This window comes from Manacus vitellinus, unplaced genomic scaffold (assembly GCF_001715985.3).
Source record: "Manacus vitellinus isolate BGI_N305 unplaced genomic scaffold, ASM171598v3 scaffold_43_pilon, whole genome shotgun sequence".
NCBI classification, from domain to species: Eukaryota; Metazoa; Chordata; class Aves; order Passeriformes; family Pipridae; genus Manacus; species Manacus vitellinus.
This window is the reverse complement of record NW_021940560.1, coordinates 4353226-4369647: the sequence shown is the minus strand read 5'-3', so window position 1 is coordinate 4369647 and position 16422 is coordinate 4353226. Positions and strand designations below refer to the sequence as shown.

At 40.4% G+C, this 16422-nt stretch overlaps 1 protein-coding gene across 1 annotated transcript in view; it reads left to right on the top strand.

Annotated features, from left to right (window-relative positions):
- The first annotated feature begins 2606 nt into the window (after nt 1–2606).
- ARHGAP15 (Rho GTPase activating protein 15) overlaps nt 2607–16422 on the top strand; it is a 331248-nt gene continuing 317432 nt past the window's right edge. Inside the window, exon 1 of the mRNA XM_018078934.2 lies at nt 2607–2686. The gene's annotated coding sequence lies outside the window, so the exon portion shown is untranslated. The remainder of the gene's footprint in view (nt 2687–16422) is intronic.

The following is a 16422-nucleotide window of genomic DNA, read 5'->3' as shown; positions in this document are numbered from 1 at the left end:
CTGAAATAGGGACAAGAATCAGAGCTTCAGAAATGATGCTCCATCTTTAACTTGCACAGCAAACACACAAGGTTCAACCTATTGAGCAGCAATCTGCTCCAGGTAGTGCCTATGCAGTTTCTGTTTCCTTCCTGTTTAGTTTTACTTAAATTAAATAAGCTCTTAAATTTTGTTAAACTGGCTTTTTTTTTTTTTTTTTAACATCTAAAGTATTTTCAGCCTTTCAGAGATCACACAGGAAGCTTGTGCTGCATAAGTTTGAGCTGTATGCAAAGCTGCCATCCTTTTATAGAATTTTGTCGCTGCTGACATACTGTCAAGTGGATGTGAAGGGAATCAGACACAGGATCCAACTTGACGTGAAATTTTAGGTGTGCAGTGAAAGACATTTTCATGAGAAATGTCATGTCCTCAGTAATCCAGGGTTTGGACAGAGTAACACAGGCAACTTCTGCTGCAGTATTTTACAGGTTTGATGATGATTTCTTCACAATTTAGTGATGAAGTTCTGTTGTCCACACTGTTCCAAAATTTTTTTTATTGTCTGTAAAAATGCTTTTGATGATTTTATTTGAGAAAAATCTTAAGATCCACACGGCTACAATAGATTTTTCAATTAATATTTCTTTCATAGACAAAAATAGTTGGAACATACACTGGTCTTAAAAGAACTAGCAAATAATTATTGTTGCTACAAGTTCTTGAAGCACTAGCAGTGGTTAGTTTACAGAAAAGCACCATTTTGCTTTCTCACCTCCTCAAGCCTGGGAGAAACAACTCATCACTGTTCTTAGACAACATCCACTTTTTTATTCCAAAAGTTCCTCTTTCAAATACATCATTGAAATGCAGTGACTATAAAGAAATCATATTTTAGTGTAGAACAGTGAAGACCAGCTGTTGTGCTGTTCAACTCTCCTGCCTGTACCTGTGTGCTACCTCTTGGCACATGTAGTAAGTGTTTGGGAACAAAGACAGTGAGGTTTCTGGCTTTGAATGGCCTTTTGCAGAATTGGATTTTAGCCATGAAATGGATGTTGTAGAAGTCACTAAAAAATCAATGAGGGTGTAAGGTTCACTTTGTAGCCCAATAGCTCTGCCATTCCTTCAATAGCTCTGTGTTCCCCCTTTTTGTCTCTGTACTTAAGAATTTCTTGAGTCCCTGAAGGTCTTGCTTCCCCAGTGCTTCAGTGAGTGCATGATGTGCTAAAGCTCCTTTCTACAGGAACTTTGTTGCATCTTTTATTTGCTGCAATAGGAAGTTATCTGCCAGAAAATCAGTCCTTTCTTTGCAGTAAAATTGGTCAAAATCCCATTCTAGGTGTTCCCAAGCTCCACTCCAGCCACAGCTCCACCCCTTGTTTCCTATCTCCATTAGGATAGTTTCACTATCTCCACTATTTCTATTTTCATTCCTCCATGGATTGTTCTGCAGGATTATCCTTTAGGGCACCCAATGACTTTCTTGCTGGACATCTTCATGGATGGAACACATCTTCTTGAGGAACTCCACTGGCATCCCTAGTCAAGAGGGTTCATTTTACCTCACTGCTGGGACAAATCCTTAAATATCAGGTTGGCCATGATTTTCTCAGGTCATATGGCAGCTGTTTGACTTTTTCTGTGGGAGACAAGCAAAAAAGATGCCCTTGTTCTACCAAAGCATCACCAGAGAGCTCTTCAGCCTGACCAGCACCGTGATTGTCCTCATACCCACAGCACCACCACCCTGCCCTGCCTGGGAACCCCCACTGCTCCAGGAAGACAAGCCCTTGTCTTGTAAGTTGACCTAGAAAGATATTATTGTTCCTTGTTGAAAAAAAGGCCACGGGGCAGTCGCTGGTGAAGGCATGTGCAAGGAAGGGGCTTTTCCAGAGCCCCACAGGCACAGAGCTGCCCCTAAATCCGCAGGTTCTCTGGGTTCCTCCTGCCCGAGAGGGACCATTTTGGTGTGAGATGCTGCAGGAAGTGATGCAGGGCAGCAGCTGTGTGTGCCTGTGCTTCTCCAAGGGCTGCTTCGTGGAGAAGTGTTAAAACAGAAAATCGAAGAAACAGAAGTGTTTGCCCGGGTGACCCCTGCCAGGCAATAGTATGAGTCATTTTTCTTCTTTTTAACAGCAAACTCTCTGATTGTCCAGAACTTGTTACTTTTTAAGTCTAACTAACAGTGCAGTAATTGTCCTGTTTACTAAATCTATATTTCAAAATAGCAAAGAAGATTTGTTGAAAGCTATTTATTTCAGTAGTCAAAGGGTTTCATTGAAGGTAAGAAAAGGGAAGTTGTCTTGAAGCTTATAATTGTAATTCCTTTCAGTATTTCCTTTTAAATCTCATGTTTACCTTCTGCAAAAGCTAACCTTCCCTGTTTGCTGCAATTTTCACGGAGAAGCTGCTTTCATACTTTGAAAATTGTTTTTTTTCTCCCATAAGGAAGAATTTTGCTCTAACCCTGGGTGCAAGTCGCTCACTGGTGAGATGGTTCACTTCTGCTCTTGCAGGAAGTGGTTTTATTTTACTTTTTACTTTTTTTTCCTGCTTTCTTTCTGTCTTTATGAGCTGTGGGAGATTAACCCAAATGCTGTCTGTAGACATGTGACCTACATGTTTTCCGTTCTTTTGAAATAGTTAAAACTGTTGCTGGTTGATGGCGGTTTGAGATGAGACGACAACATCCCTGAGGCTGCAGGTAATGGACCTTAAATCCTTCTTAATACAATTTAGGAAACATGTTCCTAAAGATTTTTAAAATTACAGTAACTTAGGTGTATTTTGTATACATTCAAGTCGGACTATTCTAATTGAACAATTATTTCTATTGGCTTTTGCGAATTTGAAAGCAATGAGCAAAAGTGTAGAGGATAAAGATGTGAAATGATATTTTCAATTAGTGCTCAGAATCTAGCAAACCTGTTGCATCCTGTGCAAGAGGCAACTTTATCTGACCTTCCCTAGTACTCCAAACAACTAACCACTTGTCATATTCCTTCTGGGACAGACTAGTTGTCCCCAAGGGGTAGAAAGGATGGTAGCACTGGCTGGGATAAGAGATTAGATCACTTTTACCAGCGTTTGCTTTTCTGAGTGTAGGTTAGCACTGTTTGACTAACTGGCTTTCCTGCTGGTGACCACAGGGAAGGTGATTAGTAGCCACAGATACTGTAAAAGTCACTGAGTGGTAAGGGTAGGTATCTAGTTGGCACTTGGTATTGTTAGAGACTGAAGACATTGATAGAAGGATATCTTATCCTGCTCAGTATCAAATACTGTGTACCACTCTATTACTCATCAGTGGCACTGATAGGGACAGGACATGGGGTGGCATAAAGGACATTGTACCTAAAATATCCTTGGTTTATCTGTGAGCAGCCAACTGTGTTCCTTGTGGTGCTGTTCAGTGGAGATGCCATGGCTGCATGTTTCCTGCATGAGGCTGTTTAAATCCATTCTAATTCCTCCTCTGCCTTGGAGCTGGCCAGAAAAGGGTTGTACATCCTGACTCCTCACTTCACTCGAAGTTTTCTGTCAGAAAAGATCTCTTTGCATTGCTGTGAGTGGGCGAACAGCTTTCTGGTCTGCACAGCTTTGCAAGGAAATAGTAATTTAGGAAGATGTTCAAATAACGCAACAAAACACTTTGATTATGGGCCACATAAAGGAGGCCCAGAATTAGCAAGATTTGTTTTATGGTGAAGATTTGTTTTCCCAGTAAGGTATAGTTCGCTGCAAACTTTGTGACATGTGCCCATGTTTGTAACTGATAATGTTATTGTAACAAGAAACTTGTTTTTCTTTTGGAAGCATGGGTCAGAGTTGAAAGATATCACACGTGGCTCGAAGCTCATTTTGGAATAGTGCATGCTAATTGGAGACAGATTTTAGTGTAATGTTGTAAGATTGCATTTCATTTTTTCAGTACTTTTTGGAGGAAAAAGCTGTCCTGCCTACATACACAAATCAGCACAGACAGGGAAACTGTATAAAGAGAACATGTTCTCTTCCTGGGCTGTGTTTGTCGTGGTTTTTATGTTTCTGCTGCAATGTCTTAGAGTCATTTGAAATGCATTTTCCACAGAGCTGTGAGATTTGGTGAAGTAGTTTGAATTCTCAGAGATATATTTCTTTATTTTCTCCCTTTCTCTAAAACATACTTCTTTGTGTCCAAGGGAAATTCATTTAAAAGCAGCATCTCTTGTTCACTTTGCCTCTCAATCCAATTACATCTGTAATGTACATTTGTTCATTTTCATTTCCAAGTAGAGTGAACAGCTGAAGCACTCTGTATTTTAAAGCTCCTGCTGTACATTATTATTGAATTGCAAAAAACCTTTTTGCTTTTTTTGAAAGCATTTTTTGTAGAAACTTCCTTCTGCTTTGACACAAAGATATGGTGGCTTGGAAAAGATGCTCCATCTTCTTCCAACCAAGCTCGAGTGTATCACCAGGACAGCAAAGGAGAGGGCTGTATCGTGGTCTTGGGCATGTTCCTCCCTGCCTGGTGTGAAGAAGCTAAAATGGTGGCAGAGACACATTTGGATTCCTCTCCTGATGTTTGGGTGGCACAACACCACAACAGAGGTTGTGGTGCTGGATCAATCCCAGCAGCTGTACACACTTCTGGTTTGGATTTCTGTGTCTGTTTCTGGTTCAGAAAGTTTTACTTCGTTGCAGTGATGAGCTTCAGGCCAGGCTCTCAAAAGCAGTGCCCATCGTGATCTCTAGTGCTGCAGTGATCTCTAGGCTTTGCCTGTGCTGTCCAAAGACTTCAGCTTGGATCTCTGCCAAGCAATTCCATGGACTTTGAGCAGTGGGAACTGCTGTATTATGGCCTATTTTACTGAGTCACATCAAGGCTAGTGGGATACAGGCAGAATCTTCTGAATTTTTTGATACTCACAATGTGTAATTCTGAAACTATCTAATTCTGAAACTATCTAATCCTATTTTTCTTGACTTTTTTTTTTTGTTAGATACCTCTGTGCTGTGTCAGCTCAATTAGCGTGAGTTGTTAACCATTTAATGAGCTGTTAAAGCCTGCATGTGGCTAAACATTTCCTCTTGATGTTGAAGACCTCTGTTAGTACTTAGATGTGTTCTTTTAACTTGAAATATGGCGATTGTACAGAACATACCCTAATTCTGTGTTGTTACCAATTCCTGTTTTGGTGTTGTTTGCACCGATCTCTTTTAAGGACAAAACAAAGTCTCACCTGAGCTCTAGCTGAAGTCTTTACATTCCACTTATCTTCTAGAACTTCCACATGGATACATCAAACCTATTTCTCAGTGCTACAAAGACAGAAATTGGTGCTGATGGATAGTGTGTATATGAAGATGCTTTGATGGTTTTCATGATTAATTAATGATAACATTGGTCCTGAAGAAAGCAGATGGGACAAAATTTTGGTCCAGATTTTCCATGATAATTCAAGTGCCATTCAGAGCATTGCCAGGGATTTCTTTACCTTGCTACACAAACTGCAAAAAACTGTCCCATTTGCCATCCTGTGGTGGTTTCCAATAGCTTTTGTCACCACCAAACCGATGTAGTGACCTCTGAGGCTCAGAGTAGGCTGAATACCCTGCTTCCTTCAGCCTGCTTACAACAGCACAGCTCCCTGTTGGGTGTGCACTTGGGAACCTGGGACTTTGGTCTAGATGAGGAGGCATTGCTGTTACCTGCTTCTGAAACCTTCTCTTAAGATTGGTCTGCTTCAGCCAGCAGCCTCAATGAATCTCAGTTTCACTAACAGCTCTCTTATCAACATCTGGAGGACAGAGGAGGTTGTTTCTTTGCTGTGCTGGATGCAGAGATTGTGCCTTCACGCACTCAATGTGCCTCTGTCGGTCTTTCTGCTTTGAGAAATACTATAAAAAGATTGTTTTGGATACTCACTACAAAACAAACACTGCTAGCTCCTCATTTACACTGAGACTTCCTCAAATCTGAGCTGTTTTTATTTTAAGAGTAAGACCTCTTGTCACAGGGTCTGTACACTCACATCATCTTTATCACAACTTGAAGCTCCTCAGGTTGAGAACTTCCAGGTTGGCTGAAACAGAAGTAAAAGGAATGCAACTGGATTTTTATTAAGAGAGCTGTCTGAATGCGAAAACCGGGCATTAATTTTCTGGGCACAGTTATTTAAATGTTGCAAACTGACCACGGGACAAACATAATCCATGGGACAAACATAGTCCGTGCTAGATCTCAGCCTGGGGATGCAACCAGGTCGTGCTGGAGCAGATTTTCAGAGCATTACTGCCTCACGTTAAAGTCATCTGGGAGTGTTGAGGCCTGAAATGCATTAAAAGTGAGTCCTATTTGTGGAAACTAAGAACCAAAATTCAAAAGTACTTGAAAATTTTGACCTTTTTCTCTTAATTTGTCTGTGTTTTCATTCAACTCCCTTTGCACGAGAAAGAGATGTTTTAGGAATTAAGTGGGAAAGATATCAGAGGGTTAAACAGATATTGGTATTCTCCAAACTATCTTCTAAACTACTGTGTGTATGGGCAAGTTGCATTGACTCAGACAGTGCATGGATACTTACTGAAGCATTTCTTCAACAAATTAACTAAGCAAGTTTGATACTCTTATGGTTGGTGGTTTAAGGTTGTTTAAGACCCAATATAACTCTTCCTGCCATTTGAGATTGACAGGTATTAAATCATTCACTTGTAGTTAAGTTGGCTATTGTGGGTTTGTACTGTGATTTTCATGAATATTTCTTCCAAAGTCTGTGACATTTATACTAAAAAGACACAGTCCTCAAACAGATGAACTTAAAGGGACTTCTAATTCCTTCTCCAAGATGTCCCTCAGTTTTCACTACAAGTACAACCTGATAAGTGGTGAGGGGGAGTTGAGGAGGAAGGAAAAGCAGAAGTGAATGTGGCTTAGAGCTGAAGAGATGTGCTTCAAGTACATGCTTGCTCTTTGTTTTGGATTTCTTTTCCTGCCCCACCCTGAGCAAAGCCACCACTGTGTTTGGTGTTGAAGCTGCTTCTGGGCAGGGCACAGGGCTGAGCACCTGTACTTGTTTGTTTGCTGCTCAGGATGTTACTAAACTCCCTTCCTTTGCGGGGGAGGAAGGAAATGACAAAGACATTTTGTGAAGACAGTTCTGGAGTTCTGTCCCCAAGAGTCACCTCTGTGACTGGTGGGTCTGTCACCAGCCTGCTGGACGTCAGGATGCTCTCAGCTTTCTGGTGTCTCTGCTGCAGCTGGGGCTCAGGAGGCACCTGCTGCTGGGACAAGCAGGTGCCTGCTTGGGACAGTGGGGTTGGAAGAACTGAGCATTCCGCGGTGGGAGAATGGTTGGAGGTCCATGGTGGGGGACCCCAGCCCACGTGGTCATGTTGGCCAGAACCAAACACACACATACATTGCAGGAGAACCTGGACACCCACAGCAAACACCAACAGAAGCCTCCCTGGGCTCTCTCAAACAAAAGGCATTTCTAGCAAATAGTTTTGCTATAAATGATGTTTTCCACTGGGAAGGTGTTGCCTCAGACTTTCCAACTGGCCAAGATGCTCTGGCACATTCTGCCCTTTGTGTGTCAGGCTGAGTAGTGCTGAGGTTTGATCTAGAGAGATTAATGTTTCTATTATCAGCAGTACTTTCCATGCTTGGTTAATTTGTTAGCAAAAGCAAAAAAAAAAAGCAGCAAAGTATAGTAACTAGTAGTGATGAGTAATCAAATTCTCATGATGATTTTTAGATTTAGGATTAAACCATTTAGTATTAATCCACCTACTCTTCTTGGAGTGGCAAAGAAAGCAGAAACAGCCCTAGTGAAAAATGTCAATTCCTCCTCTTTCATTAAGGATCCTGGAAAAGGCACGGAGTGCTCCAAATTTTGACAGAAGCTTAGAGGAACTGGTGTCCTCAACCCATTCTTGAATTTCCTTTGAAAGTTCCAGCACTGGCTCTGGGTTGAGTAGGATGCAGTTATACAGACACGAGACATTCAGAATTGCTACACAGAGTTTGGATTTGAAAACCTCTTTTCTAGGTTTAATTTTCTCCTAAAGTTTGGGTCTTTTGCAAAACCTTTGCCAGAATGTGAGTAACAGAAGAGAGGGAATCTATTAAGATGTGGTACAAAAATTGTATAAATTAAAAGATGTTAAATGTACCTATTTCTTACCAGACTTGTTCAGATGTTTAGGGAATAATGTTGATGCACTGTAAGGACATTTTACCTCAGATACATAGGTCTGCAAAGGTTTATCTGAGCTGAGTGCAGCTATTTCATCCAACAAGGGGTTTGAGGAGTCCACCAGCTCTGCATGTTACCACGCTACCTGATAAACCCACAGTCTATGGAAAATGTAATACTCATTGAGTATTTTTGTTTTTAACAAGGTTGGGGGCAGATGAATGGCTGTGACTCTTCTCAATATGACTGTTGGTGTTCACATGTGGATCCTGCTGCTGTTGACTTTTACTGCTCCTACCAAGTGTAGCACGTCTGTGGTGGGACTGGGGGTACAGGTGGTTGTGGCCCCCTGACCTGCAGAAAGTGTGTGCACAAGGTTTCCTGGAGTCACCTTGAACCACCTTAGTGAAATGAAGTTTTCTGGTCTCATTACTAAAGAATTACATTTGTAGCAAAAAAAAAATAAATTAAAAAAATTATATAATTAACACAGCCTATGCTCAAACTTCTTGCATAATCAGAGACATCATGGTGGGGTTTAGAACTAGTTCATCATTAAGATCCCTTCTAACCCAAAGCATTCTGTGATTCTGTTACAGTTTTGACACCACAACACCCTTGGTATTTCTCTGCTGTGAAGTGCAGACATCTTAGCTGCACAATGTGATATCAGATACTATCACATAAAACAAGTGCTTTTGTCTTCTCTCTGCTTTACCACATGGTGCTGGGGAGCAGCGTGGTGGGGCAGACCCTCCTGCTGCCTTGTGCTCTTTTCTGGGCCATGGCAGCGGTGCCTGGTGAACAAAGCAAACTGGGGGCCCCAAAAAATGCAGAAGAGGGGCTTGCTCAAAGCAAACCACAGAGAATTTCCCCTTCTAGTTCCTGCTACAGCTTAAAAGTTTTCTCCTAAAGCTGTAGGTGCCGTCTCTGCTGCATTTCACAGCAGCGTCTCTTAGAAGAGCAGCACCAGGAGCTCTGCAAAGGAGAGTGGAGATGGAGTGTGGGAACAGATTAAAAGTGTCTGGAGGCTTTTTTTTTCCTCCCTCAGATGGGAAGTGGGAGCAGTGAGAAGAAGTAAAGGGAGCAGCTGCAGGATCACAGCATAAAAACTGCTGCAGAAACATATGACGGAAGACTGAGAGAGGGTAGGAGGGACTGTTTCATGTGCACAGCACGGGGAGTGGAACATCATCCCAGGGAGTGGGAGGGAGGAGGTTTCACTGTCTGGATAAAGGACAAGCCTCTTGTTGAAGACAATATTGAGGCAGACAGTGTCAGAAAAAAAAATATATTGTAAGTTTTAAATAAATAAGTGATGGTTTTATTATAAATTTACTTTATTCTTTAATTCATTTTGAAAATCTGAGATTTAAAGCCTTTACTATTCAATAAACTCAGTATTTCAGTTTGACAGCCATGTCTTCTGTAGAATGATGGGTATATGGAACTGCAAAATGGAATAAGACATAACAGATATGCATTTAAACTTGCAAGTTAAGGAACTCCTAGATACTCTAAGAGGTTAAAGCTACTGTTGCTACCTCACCAAAGGCTTTACAGAACTCAAGGAGGCATTTTTGCTAGTGAAGGGGATGGTGCTGCTGCAGGAACTAAGGACCAGAGGGCAAACTGAGGCTTGACTTACAGCTGCTCCAAGTGTTCAGTAGTGCAAAGTGATTGAAAGGTAGAGTGGGATAAAACTTGTGTGTAGTTTTATGCAGTGATGAAAGTGAGGTGTTTTCACTCCCCTGAATCAACCAGTGGAGGATGTGCCTGTACACGAACGTGGTGCAGGACACAAATGGGTTGCAACATCCTACCTGAGCTGGCCTTGTGATAACTTCTTCTTACAGTCTCTACCAAATTTAACCCAAAATTTCTGATGGTAAAGCTCTGAGATTTAGGACTTATATGAAGTTTCTTCCTTTGGCTATTTGCAGCAGGCCTTCAGATGTTTAAAAAATATTTTTCTAGTACATCAGTTTGCCTTGTGGTACCAACTCTTCTACTTCTCCAGAGAGTTTGGGCTGTTCCAAAATTACCATCACCACATGTCTAGTTCAGGTAAGCACGGAAAGCTTGGATGAATATCTGAATCTCTGTGGAGAGAAGTTCTGCAAAAATTGAGCTGGAAGTATTTCAAGAAGCCTTACTTTGAAATTTCTGTCACTTCTTCTTCTGCTTGTATCTGTAAATACTGCAAGAATAACCTTTCCCATAGTATCTCATCACTTCAGATCTGGCAACATTAAAAGTAACAACACTTTTCTGAACATTTAGGCTATAGGAACAGATTTCTTTCAAGCACCGGGGAAAATTTGTGATTCTTATGTGATCTTCCTAGGGAAAACATTGGATTTTTTTTTTTTTAAATCAGAATTAGAAAGCTTTAAACTAAAAAGTCACCATGCAACAAGCATCATATGCAGGTGTAAAATGAGTTTAGACTGATCAGTCTTACTTGAGGTGGTTGGAAAGCCGTGACTCTACTCTTTACTTATCTGTAGTATATAAACCTATAGAAGAAAGGAAGGAAGTAGAAGGAAATTATCTTTTCCTCATGTGTAGGTCAGGCCAGGAATAACCAAACATTCTCCTCTAGCCCTTATTAGGTCTTATTTAGTGTTAAATTAATTAAATTCTTAGAATCATAAGAAGTTATAAAGTTTGCTGCTGTAAACTAGTTGTTGCCATTTTGCCATTGGTCTAATGTCTAAACCATTGTAGTCCTGTTATTTCTGCTATTCAGTGTAGTGGGATGCATTAGAAGTGCTGAGTTTTGGATGATATTCACAGTTTGTTTAGTTAATACTGTGTGTATAACCAATACTCTTCATCTGAAGGATTGCAGTCTAGCTTGCACAGCGTGGAAAACAGAGGCAGGTGTCGTGGATCAGATGCACTCCAAAAATTAAAGACATGCACTGCCAGCAGGAAGACCTAGAAGTAGCAATTTTTTTTTTCCAGGCATGTTCTTTTACATATTCAACTGAATTTACACTATGGACAAATGTTCCCAGAATACAGGCTGGCCAAATTGTACACAAAGGATTCTTTTAGCTTCAAGTTCCACTCAAAAGTGAGATATTAAATTGACACGGGAGTGGTGAAAACAGACCCCATCATGTTATCCCATATGATATATTGGGACAGAGGAACTTTTGAAACAACTGTTACCTTTCCTGAGACCTTCACATGTAACATAATTAAGAAACTAAGGGATGCAAGAAGAGACATGAACATATGCAGTCATTTGCTGACTTGAAGATGCTCTTTTACCCTGTTATACGTGGTTTTATTGTTTTCAGTAATATCCCAGAGATGCTTCCCAGCAAATTTTCTTTGTGCAGGGCACCCTGTAGACAGCAGGTCATGGAGAATTACAGGATTAGAATTGTTGCATCTGTAGTCATTAAATGGGAATGTGAAGAATTTGTCACTGTATCCGTGAAACTTTGGAATAGTTACTGTCTTCCATTCCTGTTTCTTTCTAATTCTTAAGCCATTTCCATCCAGATAGGAAAGCATTTCCAGACATGGCATGTCTCTGCCTTACAGGGTACAAGTCACTTTTCCCAGTCCTTGTTTTTCTTTGTCATCCATCCTGCTATTTTCAAAGGGCTGTGCATAGCAGAGAATAGACTATGGGGGCTTTCATATATTATCTTCTAAAAAATTTCAGAACACAAAGGAGGAATTTAGGTCCCAGTTTAAATCCTCACTGATACCCATAGCCAGTCCAGGAGAGGTATGTAAATTTTCTCTCTTAGTGTTTCTCTTTATCTAGTCCTTGAGGCAAATCAAGCAAAAATTTGTAAAGATTAATAGTATTTCTAATGAATATATCTGGATATTTTTCTGCCATTTGCTAGAAAGTGGGACTCAATATCAGACTTCTATTATTTTAATTCACATTTTTAACTTTTTGACTTTTTGATGTGCTACTACTTGTCGAGGAATTAGAAAAAAACCTGCAGTCAAACTTCATAGCAGAAAGCCACTCATATTTTTTGTTGCATTTGTCAATGGACAGGAAATCACCAAACTGTAACAGTCTGTAAGGTATTGTGGGGTGTAGACTGTGCTCATGTGGGTTTGGGACATGCTGTAAGTAGAGAATCACATATTCCTAATATGTGTGGTAACTATTAGGAATGAGAAATGAAGCACTGCATTTTAACACTTTAATTCTTAGGAACAGAGTTATCAAAACAAACTTTCAGTATGTTCCTAGATGCAAAATGAAACAACATCGTTACCACTGCACAATGGTGCAAGTCTGTGTCCCTCCCTCTTGTAATAAAGTGCATTTCCATGCCTGACTCCATGATGCAATGAGTGTTCTAGTTTTCCTCCTCAGCTGTGCTTGATGTTACAATTGCTTTGCTGTAATTCCATCAGCTTCAGCTGGGAACCTGAGGTCAGGATCAACCTTTAAGACCTGTCTGGAACTGCCTGTCCTGCATTTCACAAACCAGGAAGATATTCTTTAATATCATAACACACTTTGTTTGTACTGGATATTAAGCTGGTACAGGAGATTTCAGTTGTGAGAATTGTGTTGTTGTAAAATATAGCCCTCTCCTAACATAAGAGAATAAACCAAAAAAGGCTGAAATGCTCATCATATCAAGGATTGGGTTAATATCTTAAAGATAAAAGATTTTTCAGACTAAAGAGTTGTTTAATGCTTTACTGTTGTATTGAGCTACTACCTAGGTGATCTGCTGAGTGATAGGACAAGAGGAAACAGCCTCAAGTTGTGCCAGGGGAGGTTTGCATTGGATATTAGGGAAAATTCTTTCACTGAAAGGGTGGTCAGGCATTTTGGAACAGGCTGTCCAGGGAAGTGGTGGAATCACCACTCCTGGAAGTGTTCAAAAAACATGTAGATGTGGTGCCTGGGGACATGGTTTAGTGATGGACCTGGCAGTGCTGGGTTTCAGCAGATGATGTTAGAGGTATTTTCCAAGCTCAATTATTCTATGATTCTGTGATTTGGGTCAAGCTGTGTCAAGAAATTTGCCTTTAGGTGCATCCTACGTAGAAACTGAATTATATACCTCAGAGCATAAAAAATTGTGAATAATGGTTTGAGCAGCTTATGCCACACATGGTAACAGAGAAATTCTGGACAGTGAGATATGGCTACAAACAAATCAGAAAAGATGATTTCTCTTTGACCACAGGAGAGAGATTGGTAACTGTACATGTAAATTAGAGTAGCCTGAAGAACTAGTGGGCCATTTCTGCTTTTATTTGCAGAAAGTCCACAAGTACTGGGCTAGAAAAGAGTGATTATAAAGCCAGCTTTTAGATACGAGGTAAGATGACCTCTGTGATCCTTGCTCAGAAAGACACCACGAAAAGCCTAATATGGCTGCATCAGGTAAAAAAAGTAAAAGGGATTGTCATAATTAATGCTGATGAGCATGGCTTTTGTAGGACTTAGGGTGCATCAACTCAGTGATGAGTTTGCAGTTTGGGGTCATAAGGGAAACTGAGCTGTTGAGTTTAGGGCATTTAACATTTTACATCAGACTGAACTCAGCACTAAATTCTGGTTTATTGTCTATCTGATATAAAAAGACAAAACTGGAGTAAGGACCCAGGCAGTGGTGATGTTGTGTCATTCCTGATCACATACTTTATTTAAAGATAGGACTAATGGTTGAAGTTAATGCTGCTTCCTAAGTACGTGACAATTTTTTTTGCAAAAGAAAAACCATAAGAATGTTACATCTGCTTTATATTTTCATTACAATGGATTTTTCTGTTTTTCTAGTACTCAGATAAACTGGCTGCAGGACACTTCTGGGCACCAGCCCAGGACACCGTATCCCTCAGCAACCTCTGCTGTTCATGTCCATGCCCTGGGCACAGTGGACTGACGTGTTTGCTGTGAGAGCAGCTCAGTGGGGATGGCCAAAAAAAAAATAAATACACAGCAGAGTGCAGATAAGAACAATTGAAAAAAGCTATGAGGCAGTTTACTTGCCATCCCCTCTCTTTACCTATAGTTTTTTCATCTGTCCCCCTCTATTTCCATCAGTGTGTGTTTAAGCACTTGCTGCCCCAAGCTGTGCTTCAGCAGAGATAACCGAGAGTGCAACAGAGGCCAAGAAAAAAACCCAACAGCAGGAACATCTACGTAGGTGTGCTGGTTTTAAACGCTTCTTGCACAGACACAGTAACATGTTGTCCTCAACAGGAATGCTCTGACTCACCACGTGTGTGGCATTCACTTGGTTTTTTTTTCAGTTAACTGTAACTTCTGCTTCCATTTTTTTGGTTTTGCAGGCCCACAGTTCGAGTGCCGTGGTGAACCTGGTGCTGATTTTTATTCTTCTGTGATGTTGTTGCATTAGATTTTTTCTAGATTCTCTTCAAGTACAGCATGCTCTCCAGCAAAAGAATTAAATTAGTTAGTGCAACAGGATGCACTCGAGTTTTGCAGTGTTTTCACACTACTGTGTTGAGCACTTTCAGGCTCATTATGCTTCTGACTTGATAATGGTGCATAAGTCACAAGGAGAAAAGGTGGAAGAAATGAAAGCTTATTTTGATAAATACTGAAAAATATATGCACTGATTTTAATCTCCATCCTGAATAACATATGCAAGAAATTATATTAATTACAGATTTTTTTTTTCCTTTTTTTGAGGAAAGTACAACTACTTCATCATAGAAACCTAGAATGGTGTGGGTTGGAAAAGACCTTAAAGATCATCTAGTTCCAACTTGCTACCATGGTCAGGGACACCTTCCACTATCCCAGGTTGCTCCAAGCCCCGTCCAACCTGACCTTGAACACTTCCAGGGGTCGGGCAGCCACAGCTTCTCTGGTACAAGATGCTGATGAATGAACATTTGCATTCTGTCTTTTACTGTGTGTAGCTGTAAGAAGTGTAGGCACAGTTCAAGCCAAAATTTGGAACTGCTATCCTCTGCTATCCTCTTGTTTCTTGAAGAATTAATGCTTTGCTTTGTAGAAAACCTATATACTGACTTTACCAGTACTGCACCAAAACTCATGAAAGAAAGTTTTTGGCTAATACTGGTCAGTCCACTAATTATAAGATCAATTTCTGGACAGTGAAACGTGTATAAAGTGAATTATAATGCTGATAAATGCAATATGAAACCCATTCTAGGTCCATGAGCTGCTGTAGGAGGGCAATACTTACTGTGAGACAGAAAATATAGTTAAGTTACCGAAGACATAAGAATGGAAGCAAGATGAGCCATTTTCATTGTTTCAAAAAGCTAAAAAGTATATTTTTACATTTTTTCATGGAAACTACAAATAGCAGAGGAAGGCTTTGTTTTGGTTTGGTTTTCATTGGGAAGTTAACAATTTCACTTTGTTTTCTTAAGCATCTTCTTTCTCTGTTTGAAAAGGCAGAAAAGACTTTTTCCTCATCAAACAAAAAAAGAGAAATAACTGACATATTTTCACTGTTATCAAACATCACAATTTTGTGAAAGCTCTACTTTTAAAAGAACGTTACAGAAAACCTTCTTGAGAATAGATTTGGCAAGATCCAGTACTTTGTGAGTAAGACTGAGACCTGATCTTCACAATTTACTGTGCTACTCTCAACCTGGGCCTGATTCTCAGAAGTGGGATGGCTTTGCTGTGTCTGTGGATTTGCATCCTCAATAACCTTTCCATTTTTCACCTCTGTAATACCTGTGTTTGCAAGTCAACTGTATATTTAGAAATTGGGGTTTTAGGGTCTTTAGGGTCTGTCAAATGTCACCTTGAATATTTATTAGCCAGCTCACCCCTGTAATTGGTACCTGAGCTCTGGCTTAAACCCAACCTGCTTTGCTATGAGGTTGCTATGCTACTTTCTGGAGCAGACTGGGATCCTCTCAGAGCATCCCAAACACATGGAAAAATCTGTGGGAAAAGTGACTGAAAGGGTTGGCCCACTGATGCTGCAAATTTTATTTAAAGGATGAATCTCTTCTTCCTTCAGAGGGCTTTTGACCTCCTGAGGTACCTTTGAAAGTGTCTGGCTCTGTAGGACTGAATTTCTTTTGCTTCCAAAGCCAGAAAAGTGTTTTTATCCCTTCAGCTTGGTGGTGTTTCTTGCCCCATAAGAAAGCTGATCTATCTACTTCCCAGAAATTAAAGTTCTCCTTTCTCATACCGAATGTAACCTCTTTTCCCCACTCTGTGAATCAGTTTTCCCTTCCTGCATCATCCATCCAACCTCACGTCAAGGACTTTTCTTGTCCCTCACT